The sequence below is a fragment of the Pseudophryne corroboree genome, chromosome 12 (assembly GCF_028390025.1).
Source record: "Pseudophryne corroboree isolate aPseCor3 chromosome 12, aPseCor3.hap2, whole genome shotgun sequence".
Lineage (NCBI taxonomy): Eukaryota > Metazoa > Chordata > Amphibia > Anura > Myobatrachidae > Pseudophryne > Pseudophryne corroboree.
In genome coordinates, this window is record NC_086455.1 from 45,272,621 (window position 1) to 45,283,787 (window position 11,167).

Consider the following 11,167-nt stretch of genomic DNA (forward strand, 5'->3'; position numbering starts at 1 on the left):
TCTGCCATTTTTTTGACCTTATCCAGCACATAAACGCCTTCTCTCTCTCTCTTTTACATGGCAGAAACCCATAATTATCCCAGTATTTCCTGAAGACACATATCATATAGAAAACACTCTGTGTCAATTTATCATTATTTTTCTATTACTTGAGAATAATTTCTGAGAGCTGAAGATTTCATTGTTTGTGTTTCCCTGCTTCTTTGATAATTCAAAGTGTAATATCATACTTTCATTACTGTTTTGGAGACCAAATTTGGAGGTTTCCCTTTCCTGCACAGTTAAAAATACCATTATTTTGATCTAATGCTTTATTTTCATATATATGATAAACTGTGCAGCTGAGAGGTTTTATTCCTACTGATACTGCGACTAACTAAGCCGTGAAAATCCAGATGGGTACTTAATCTTTTGTTATACCTTATCATTTATGATAAAAAAAAATTTGATTTCTTTATCAAATCAGCTGTATCGATACCTGTGGCTCATATAACAACGTAAATTGGCTCCTGTCTGTGCCCAATTGTGGACACAGTGTGACAAGGGTGAGCATAAGGTCTGCGGTCATACCCCGCTGGAGATGCCCAATCTCATCTGATCTTGGAAGCCAAGCAGTGGAGGGCCGGGTTAAGTACTTGGATAGGAGACTACCAAGGAACACCCTGGTACTGCAAATATTTGCCACCCATCTGTCACCAATACAGAGCATTGTATTACACCTCGGTTATGACCTATGATTCAACTATCTGCTAGGATTAAAATTCCCATTTGGGATATATAGCAGCTTATAAATGATGGTCATATTTTCAATAAGTGAGCAATTTATTATCACAGGTTGTCCTACAGTTGGAGTGTGATTACTAACAACACTATAGACATACCCACTTCGGCCTGAATTAGGTATTTGTACCTTACAATTTATATATTTCTCTTTATATTTTCGCAATGTCACCATTTAATAAACATCGGCACCCATTGAACTCCTCAATAATTAATTTTAAAGAGAATTAATAAAATATTGTATTTTAGTTAGTTTTTGTGACATTTAGTCGTACAACGTTATCTGTATATTGAGTGCTTCCCAACAAGAGTCTTCTTTCTTCTTTTTTTCATGTTCTCACTATGAATAACTGACTCGGGGGAGCACCACTGATGGGTAGCTTTTTTGATACATAAAAATAAGGAATGTGTTACCTTAAGTATCTGCTCCCTAAAATAAGGATTTGAACCTTAAATTTATTTATCAGTTTATACAGATAACCATCATTATACATATACATCAATTATACCAGTGCGGTTTCCAATTTTTCTGTTTCTCAATCATACTTTGGTCGCCACAGGGTTATATTCCTCCCCGGGTGGTGGCATGGACCACCGTCCAAGTGGGGATTTCGTCCAGATCCGGGATTCCAACTGCTGGTATTTCACCGGGTGTCAGGATTCCGGCGTCTGGTTTTCTGATAGCCAGGAACCCGACAACCGGCAAATTGACTGCCTCCCCCCTGTCTAAACTGTTTCCTGCTCTATTCCCACTGTGTCTGCTCCCCACATATTTCCCTGACTTCACTCCCACTCCCATCTAAGGGGACTACTCTTTTGTTTTCTTGGCACCCCTACCACAATCTGCAAAATACCTGTGACCTTAAATGTTAAGGGTCTCAATTCTCCACAGAGGGGATCCTTTCTCTACCATACTCCTAATGGCCTTAAAACTGGTGTTTCTTCAGAAGACCCTCTTCAAGAACACTATCCATCCTTCTCTTACCTTTAAACATTTCCCCACAACATATTATCCTTCCAGCCCAACCAAAGGCAGTGGGTTTGCGATCTTGCTGCGTAGTCCTTTCCCATTTGTTTCACACTTTGTGGTGATAAAAAAGAATCAATTTGTTACTTTGACAGGCAATCTATGTAATTAGTTTTGCCTCTTACCGTAATGGAGAACAAAAATTGAAAACTGCCAATCTCATGGCGACCCTGGCATTTGAAGGGTAAGTAGAAAATGGCCTCCCACAAAATTATCAAAACTGATCTCCATTAGGCAAGAACTCATTAATACAAACAGAACTTGCATTGGCTTAACTAGCACTTTTGTGAAAAGAGCAGCACGGCAGACATTTTGTTCGCAGAAGGTGAAAAAATCCTTATGTTTGTCTCAAACTGGGCCCTCTCATCACTGACAAAGAACTTTATGATGCACTGAGGCACCTGTCCCAGTTGGCTATCGTATGTCCTACTATAAGAGTTTTAAATACATACTGGTTCTGTTCCTGAAGTATATGTTTAAAAAAAATATATAAATAGTTATTTTGCCCAGACACTGTTAGAGCCACAATAACAGTAATACCCATACTATATTTGAAATGTTATAATTACTTACCAACCAACATTATTGCTCAGTACTGACCTGAAGTTCTTTGCCAAGATCCTGACCAATTTATTATCCCTTTCTTTAGCGACTTGATCCCTACGGACCTGCTGGGCTTTGTGTCCAGACAAGAGCTTGATAACACGACATACAGTACCATTGATCTCATCCATCACATTAAAAATCTGAAAATTCCCTCTCTTATACTTACCCTACTTTTGGAGAACACCTTCGACCTTGTCTTGAGGCCATTTATGAATCAAAAATTGTTCAGCTTCACTGGTAAATTCCTCCAAGCCATTAAGCTCTCTGCTTCAATCCTTCCACCATTGTTTTTGCAAGAGGCCATCTCAAGGACCCCTTTTGAATGTCTAACTGCACATACAAAGTTGTCCCCTTGGCTCCCTTATCTTCACCCTAATCACAGAGCCCCTAGACACCGAAATATGCTGTAATCTGTACATCATGGGCATTAATATTTGTAAGTCCCAATCTAAAATATTGCTCTTGGTCGATGAAGTACTCTTGACTTTTGGCAACATCCCAGGGTATAAAATTAATCATAGTAAATCTGGGGCTCTGACTTTCCACCTCCCATACTACCTTCAGAAGATTCCAAAATTATAATTTGAATTCCACTGATTATCTAGTACTCTAAAATACATTTGTGTCAATATCACTTAAACATATGACTATTTATACAAAGCTAATTATCCTGCTCTTTTTTCCCTGATTGCCCAGGATTTATTGTGCTGGTAAAAACATTACATACCTTGGATAGGGCGTATTAATACCATTAAGATAAATGTGCTCACCAGGCTTTTATATCTCTTCCAGATGTTGCCAGTACTGTAGCTATTCACACTTGAACTGTTCTTTCTCTCCAATCCTCCAGTTGTACATTTATTTAGAACCACAAAAAAACATGCCTCGGAGACACCTCTCATCAGGCTTCATACATTGGGTGGCAAGGTTCTACCTGTGTTACTTAATATTATCTTGCCACAATGCTTAGTCAGATGATTGTATGCTAAACTGTGTGTTGACCTAAACAATGGGGCTTGCTTTTGCACATCCCATGGCTCAAATGCATGCCTAGGCCCAGCTTGATTTCTTCAGTTCATAACATCAACCTTCCCCTATTGGAAATTGCTTCCTCCTTGACCCAACTTTGGCATCACCCACATTTCCCCCTAGGACAGTGATGGCTAACCTTGACACTCCAGCTGTTGTTGAACTACACATCCCAGCATGCCCTGCATCAGTTTTTGCATGGCCAAATAGCACAACAGTAGCAGGGCATGCTGGGATGTGTACTTCAGCAACAGCTGGAGTGTCAAGGTTAGCCATCACTGCCCTAGGACATTGCGCCAACATGGCCCTCATCTGGAGCTCTGCTGGCATCACGTGCATTTGTCACATCATCTGTGATTTTTCCTACTTCTCCTTTATGGAACATTAAGAAAAATGTCACCTGATCCATACTAGATTTTTCAGTATCTCCAAATTCAACACTTTGTCTAGGCATCCTTCACGTTAACCCCTCTCCAGCATCCCTCATTGTAAAATGATACTATATACCATCAAAGCAATGGAGGATCCATATCCTCTCTGTATCATACTATATAAACCCCAATCTACCCACCTCTTATTAGCCATGACTTGGCCTGTAAATCTGACCTTGGCTTTCTATTAGGGGCAGACACTTGGCACATCAAATGTGCTAATACACTGAAATCCTCAATTAAGGACAACTCTTTATTTAGTCCTCACCATGTGTCATCTGGACCCACACTGTATTCACCAAATTTACCCAGAACCTTCTGCTCTATGTTGGAGAGAGTGTGGCCAATTGGGCACATTCTTCCATATTTGGTGGACCTGCGTGACTTTTATGTCCATGACCAGACTCACTGGACATCCATGTCATCCACTGCTTAATTTGCTACCCATTTCGACGGATTTGCAAACTTATTAACATACTAATCCCATGTGGCTTGTGCAGAATGTCATCAAATAGCCTACAATAGGGAAAATATTGAACCCCCTTCAACTCTTGATATTCTGAACAGAATGTGTTTTATATCCAGTACGGAATATGTCGCCAGCCACCAAAACAAAGTTGTGGAGAAATTTCAAACTGTTTGGGCTTCTTTATATGGCTACAATGGCTCACCTCTACCTGAGCTCTTAGGTAATTTCCTCTAGCTACTACGACTTCCCCCTTCCTCCTCCTATCCCCCCACCACCTATACCTCTCTCATTGTATATCTATTTTAATTCTTCTTTCCTATCTGTCCCTTGACCCTCATACAACTTAAACTCACTTGTTTTTCTGTGTCCCCTCTCTACTGTTATATTTATCTTTTGTTCTTTATCCACCTAATTTGTACAGTCTGTGGACAGAATCACTCATTTCGGTACCTCTGTCTAACCCCAACACCTACTGTATATAATTGCTTTCCATTGTTCTGTCCAAGCCTACATTTGGCTATGTCTAATTTTTGCTACTTAGGGTATATTGTTATCGGTGTCTCACTGGCTTCAGTTACAGTTATATTTCCAATTCATTATGTGTCACTGCTCTTCTCATACAATAAATACAGAAATTCAAAAATAAAAAATAGAAAAGTGCTTGGGTATTCCACACTGCCTTTGTAAATATGTCCATTATAATCAGTGGACAGTGTCAGCTCTACCATTACATGACCTAACCGGTGAGTGCAATTGTGCACCCCAGACTGAGAACTATTATGGTCACCTAGATTATCAGTAGATCAGGAATTTCAAAAACACTAAAGGTGGTCAATTCAGTTTGCCATGAGGGAAAGAGTTCCCATTTTAGTGTCATGGAAATGCTGCCAATTACACCGCAACTTGCCTCTCTTTATGACTCGATCTTGCCATGACTATGGGTTGCAGCCAAAAATCTGCGAGTCCAGTGACACTGTAAGTGCAGTATATATCTGCACTTACTCTCTCTATAAGGGGACTCGTGGCTAAATGAACCGACCTCAGTTAGTGACATCTGCTCAGTAAATGAGAGCTGGGGCATCAGGAGGGCAGTCTATCATTGCTACGCCTTTCTCAAATCTGTACCACTTAATAACCGCTCCGCCAGTAGTGGACAGTACTTCACACACTGGGCCTAATTTAGATGTGAGCACAACTGCCATCTCAGATGTAACCTTTCACTGATCGCAACTTCTTAAATATGGTAAGATCGACAAAGCTTGCCCGAGCATAGGGACACCCACTGGTGCAATATTATAACCATCCGGTGATGTACAACAGCATAAACATCTGTAACCTCAACGCAGATTGGACAGCCACACAGCCTCTGAGTTAGGGGTCTATTTACGAAACCTTGGATGGAGATAAAGTGGGCGGAGATAAGTTACCAGTCAATCTGCTCCTAACTGCCATGTCATAGGCTGTGTTTACAAAATGACAAATAGGAGCTGATTGTCTGGTACTTTATCTCCATCAACTTTATCTCCATCCTATGCTTAGTAAATAGACCCCTAAGTCTGACATGTCTCAGACTCTGTGACTCACCTTAAATGCAGAGAGCAATGGTTGGGCTAGCCCACAGGGGTAACCCCCAGTTGGCCTCACGGAATGTGGGCCCACCTCCTCCTCTAGGGTTCATGTTCCAGTGCACTTGAATTATACATTAATAATAGCCCAGTTCTGTCACTCTGTGACTGTGTGGCTAATGCTGGGCGTGGCTAGGAGCTCTCATTGGGTCAGCAGCAGGTCTATCACACCCAGTCCACAGCTGATTGGGCGAGAAATGCCATCCCACACAGGTTACATCCAAATGGGAGGTTCTGCCCTTTGGCTGATGTGTGTTCCCAAATCAGGATTAACAATGGGGCTGATGGAGCTACAGCTGCAGGTCCACACCTCAAAATAGGCCCACTGCATCTGCAGCAAGATACCCTCCAACAATTTACACATAAAAATCGGTACAAATTCGAAAAGGGGGTGTGGCCACGCCACTCTACCTGTGGTCACGCCCCTTTTAGAATTTGTACCGATACATAGAGGGTATTGTCTGGACGCTGAATTAATGTAAATGGTGACAGTGCTGTGCAGTGCAGTGGGTGTGTAGTGTCACTGACACTGCACAGCACTCTCACCTCTTACATTGATTCAGCGAGTCAGTTAGTTCTGCCAGCCAATCACTATTCTTAGCGCCGGTGTCCCAACGCACCGCATTACAAGGAAGTAGAAGCACTAAATAAACTACAGCTCCCAGCAGCCCTTAGTGCCGAAGCACCACCGCACCCACCCCTTCCCCACCTGCGGCACCCCCGCAACCGCTCCTCCCCCACCCGTGGTGGCTCCGGACCCCCACCTGCAGCACACACGCACCCGCCCCTCCACCATCCGCGTTACTACCGCACCAGCCCCTCCCACACCCGTGGCACCACCGCAACCGCCACTCTCCCACCCACGGCAACCTCGGACTCCCTCCCCATCCGCATCTCCCCCGCACCCACCACTCCCCCAACCACAACACCTACTAGGTGATTCATCAGGCCTTGTGTGCGCTATTCACGCCGTTGCAATATTTAACCACTCACACAATTATGATTGGAGGTAATACTCCATATAATACAAATGTTACACGCCACAAGGGTGTGCAAGGGTTAAGGGGGTGTAGCCCCTTATGATGGTGTAAAGAGCGGCCGTAGGGCGCGATAAATCACCTAGTACATTATACATATGCTGCATTATACTGCACACGACTATGGTGCATTTTCTACAATGCGTTGCTGTTATTAGTGTGGTACATTATCATGCACTAGCAGTATTTACTGTATATATAGTATTTACTGTATACATTTATCAAGAGCCCAGACCATGCACTCTCATGTTTAGCCAAACCTCTGTGGTAGTTGGGCACACCTCCACTGGTGCCTGACCACACCCTTACGGCCCCTATCACTGCATTCTCCCCGGGGGCCCTTCGTGCCCCAGTCTGACACTGCAGGGAGCTCTCATGTTGCCAGAGAGATTGCAAGAGCTAATTTATGCACGTTTGTGAAACGGTGTTTGTACAGCCCCGACACGCCGGTGTTCATCTGACCACCCCCAGTTACCTCCCCCAAATGCTTGCTACCTGACACTCATTTTAAGAGTGATTCCTCTGTACGAGCGGCATTGCAAATCAATCGCAGCTTTAAGGCATGCCTTATGGGTAACAAACGCTTGCGTATATATTTTGCCCTTCGTTTCCGCATCTGAATTAGGCCCACTGTCTGTAGTGTCATGGAATGGTCCTAGTTGATGTGCTCATCTTCGCTGTACAGGTAGCTGGCAGGGGCGGATCCAGAAGAAAATGAAAGGGGGGGGCACCATCATAGGGCAACGGTAATAGTTATATTTACATGCACCTAAGGCACGTGTGCTCCCAGATAAAGGGTGTGGTATCACAGGGGGCGTTGCCTCACAGAATACGCCATCAGGTAATGATTGGCTGTAGGTAACCTGTAAGGTGTATGGGTGCCACCTACCATAGGCGGATCCGCCTATGGTAGGTGGCACCCATACACATTACAGGCCACCAGTGGCGGTTCTTGCCACAGGCAAGCGGTACTTTTGCCCGGGGCGCCGCCTTCCGGAGGGCGCCGGCGCCATCCGGAGGGCGCCGGCGCCATCCGGAGGGCGCCGCACCAGGGCAAGATCCGCCATTGTGCCCCCCGCAGTGCCCTGCTGTGCCCCCCCGCTTTGAAGGGAACTAGACGCGTAGCGTCTAGTTTCCCTTCATTGAGAGGACCTTAGTTGTGCAGTGCGCGATGACGTCATCGCGCACCGCACAGCAAAGGTCCTCTCCATGAAGGGAAACTAGACGCTTCGGTCTAGTTTCCCTTCGTCTAGAGGACCTTTGCTGTGCGATGCCCGGAGGGGGTCTGGATCAGGAACGGGGATGGTAAGTATACTTTTTATTTATTTTTATTTTTTCTTTCAGCGCGTTGACCACGCCCTCAATTGAAGCCACGCCCCCCATATTTTGCCCGGGGCGCCACAAATCTTAGAACCGGCCCTGCAGGCCACAGAGCAGTCACATTGCTTGACACACACTGACATCCATTACACCTTTGTACGAAAAAACAAAAAACAAAAGCAAAACATATTTTTGGCATATGTGAAATACTTGTTCTTTGTTAGTTTACTAAATGATATGCCTAAATCAATGTTCTATTTGACTAATTTGATTTGATTTGCAAAAAATATCTGCAAAGATGCATTTTTTACTAAAGCTTTGATTCCGTACAAAGTGCTTATCTAGATTTACATTACAGTGAGATTTGCAGCAATGTACGGCTGTATGTATAGTTTATGCAGCCAATCAAAGCACAAGTGCTCAGTGCACTCCTGATTTGGGGACAATGGCGCCTTTACTCTGCATGAGATTCCCCTGCCAACCTTATCTTGATTTGTTAATTTATCGGTGAGGACCCTCCAGATTCTTTCCACTGATTGAAAGTATTAGTTCATCCTCATTGCATGAGATCTGTCCATCCTGCTTCGCTCTTTTACTTGCAAATGCAGGATTATTATTATATGGATATGCAGCCACAGGAAGATAAGTACATGCAATAGTTTCAAGTTGAAATACTTTCTTTAGTGGTATTTTAGTAATCAGATTTCCATTTTCATTGATTGGCTGTTTGCTTTAATTACGTTAATCAGGCATGTATTCCTTGATAATTTGCTAATTTAGTGGAGGAATCATATTTTTCTGTTTCTTTACCTGTTCTGCATGTCACCGTGCTTTGGCCCTCATTCCGAGTTGTTCGCTCGGTATTTTTCATCGCATCGCAGTGAAAATCCGCTTAGTACGCATGCGCAATGTTCGCACTGCGACTGCGCCAAGTAACTTTACTATGAAGAAAGTATTTTTACTCACGGCTTTTTCTTCGCTCCGGCGATCGTAATGTGATTGACAGGAAATGGGTGTTACTGGGCGGAAACACGGCGTCTCAGGGGCGTGTGGCTGAAAACGCTACCGTTTCCGGAAAAAACGCAGGAGTGGCCGGAGAAACGGTGGGAGTGCCTGGGCGAACGCTGGGTGTGTTTGTGACGTCAACCAGGAACGACAAGCACTGAACTGCTCGCACAGGCAGAGTAAGTCTGGAGCTACTCAGAAACTGCTAAGTAGTTAGTAATCGCAATATTGCGAATACATCGGTCGCAATTTTAAGAAGCTAAGATTCACTCCCAGTAGGCGGCGGCTTAGCGTGTGTAACTCTGCTAAATTCGCCTTGCGACCGATCAACTCGGAATGAGGGCCTTTATACAGTAAATCCCTGCCAGGGCTGGATTAAGGCTTGTGAGGGCCCTAGGGCAACTAATTTATGGGGGCCACTACCAAAAAAATTGTCAATTAGATATGCTGGTAGTGTTATTAAAAAATATAGGCCCTCATTCCGAGTTGTTCGCTCGCAAGCTGCTTTTAGCAGCTTTGCACACGCTAAGCCGCCGCCTACTGGGAGTAAATCTTATCTTATCAAAATTGCGAACAAAAGATTAGCAAAATTGCGAATAGACACTTCTTAGCAGTTTCTGAGTAGCTCCACACTTACTCGGCATCTGCGATCAGTTCAGTCAGTTTCGTTCCTGGTTTGACGTCACAAACACACCCAGCGTTCGCTCAGACACTCCTCCGTTTCTCCAGGCACTCCCGCGTTTTTCCGAGAAACGGTAGCGTTTTTTCGCACACACCCATAAAACGGCCAGTTTCCGCCCAGAAACACCCACTTCCTGTCAATCACATTACAATCACCAGAACAAAGAAAAAACCTTGTAATGCCGTGAGTAAAATACCTAACTGCATAGCAAATTTACTTGGCGCAGTCGCACTGCGGACATTGCGCATGTGCATTAGCGACTAATCGCTCCGTTGCGAGAAAAATATAACGAGCGAACAACTCGGAATGACCCCCCTAATGTATAAATATCAGGGCCATATCTATAGAGGAGGAAGTCCGTGTCCAGGCTTTGTCTGGGTTCCCTCCTCCTTAGCCACCAGTGCTGTAGCTCTGGACACTAGGGTCCCTAGCGCTGCCCCAGAGCCTAGAGCGCATGCGCAGATGTCCGGAAAAATGGTGCTGCGCCATTTTCCCAGTGATTTCTGCAGCACTGCTGCTGTGCCGCGGGACTGCGGAGGGTAAGTATTAAAAATAATGGGAGCAGGGTGTGCAGTGTGGGCCCCCCTGGACCCAGGAACACAAATGTATTAAACACGCTGTAGTGCCCCTAGTTCTCATTATGGCACTAGACACCCCATTTTACATTATTCCACGGTGCTCCAATGCTGGTGATGTAGCTATTGGTAGGGGCCATTTGGCACCCACCACTGCTGTTTTGTTGTTAATCTAGCACTGGTTCCTGCTAATCTGTCATAAATCCCTGCTAATCTGTCATTGGTTCCAGCTAAACTGGCACTGGTTCCTGCTAATCTGGCATTGGTTCCTGCTAAACTGGCACTGGTTCCTGCTAATCTGGCATTGGTTCCTGCTAAACTGGCACTGGTTCCTGCTAATCTGGCATTGGTTCCTGCTAAACTGGCACTGGTTCCTGCTAATCTGGCATTGGTTCCTGCTAAACTGGCACTGGTTCCTGCTAATCTGGCATTGGTTCCTGCTAAACTGGCACTGGTTCCTGCTAATCTGGCATTGGTTCTTGCTAAACTGGCACTGGTTCCTGCTAATCTGGCATTGGTTCCTGCTAAACTGGCCCTGGTTCCTGCTAATCTGGCATTGGTTCTTGCTAAACTGGCACTGG

The 11,167-nt window shown here is 44.5% G+C and overlaps 1 pseudogene; it reads left to right on the top strand.

Annotated features, from left to right (window-relative positions):
- Nucleotides 1–556: 556 nt before the first annotated feature.
- LOC134981676 (5S ribosomal RNA) lies at nucleotides 557–677 on the top strand (annotated as a pseudogene).
- Nucleotides 678–11,167: the final 10,490 nt, after the last annotated feature.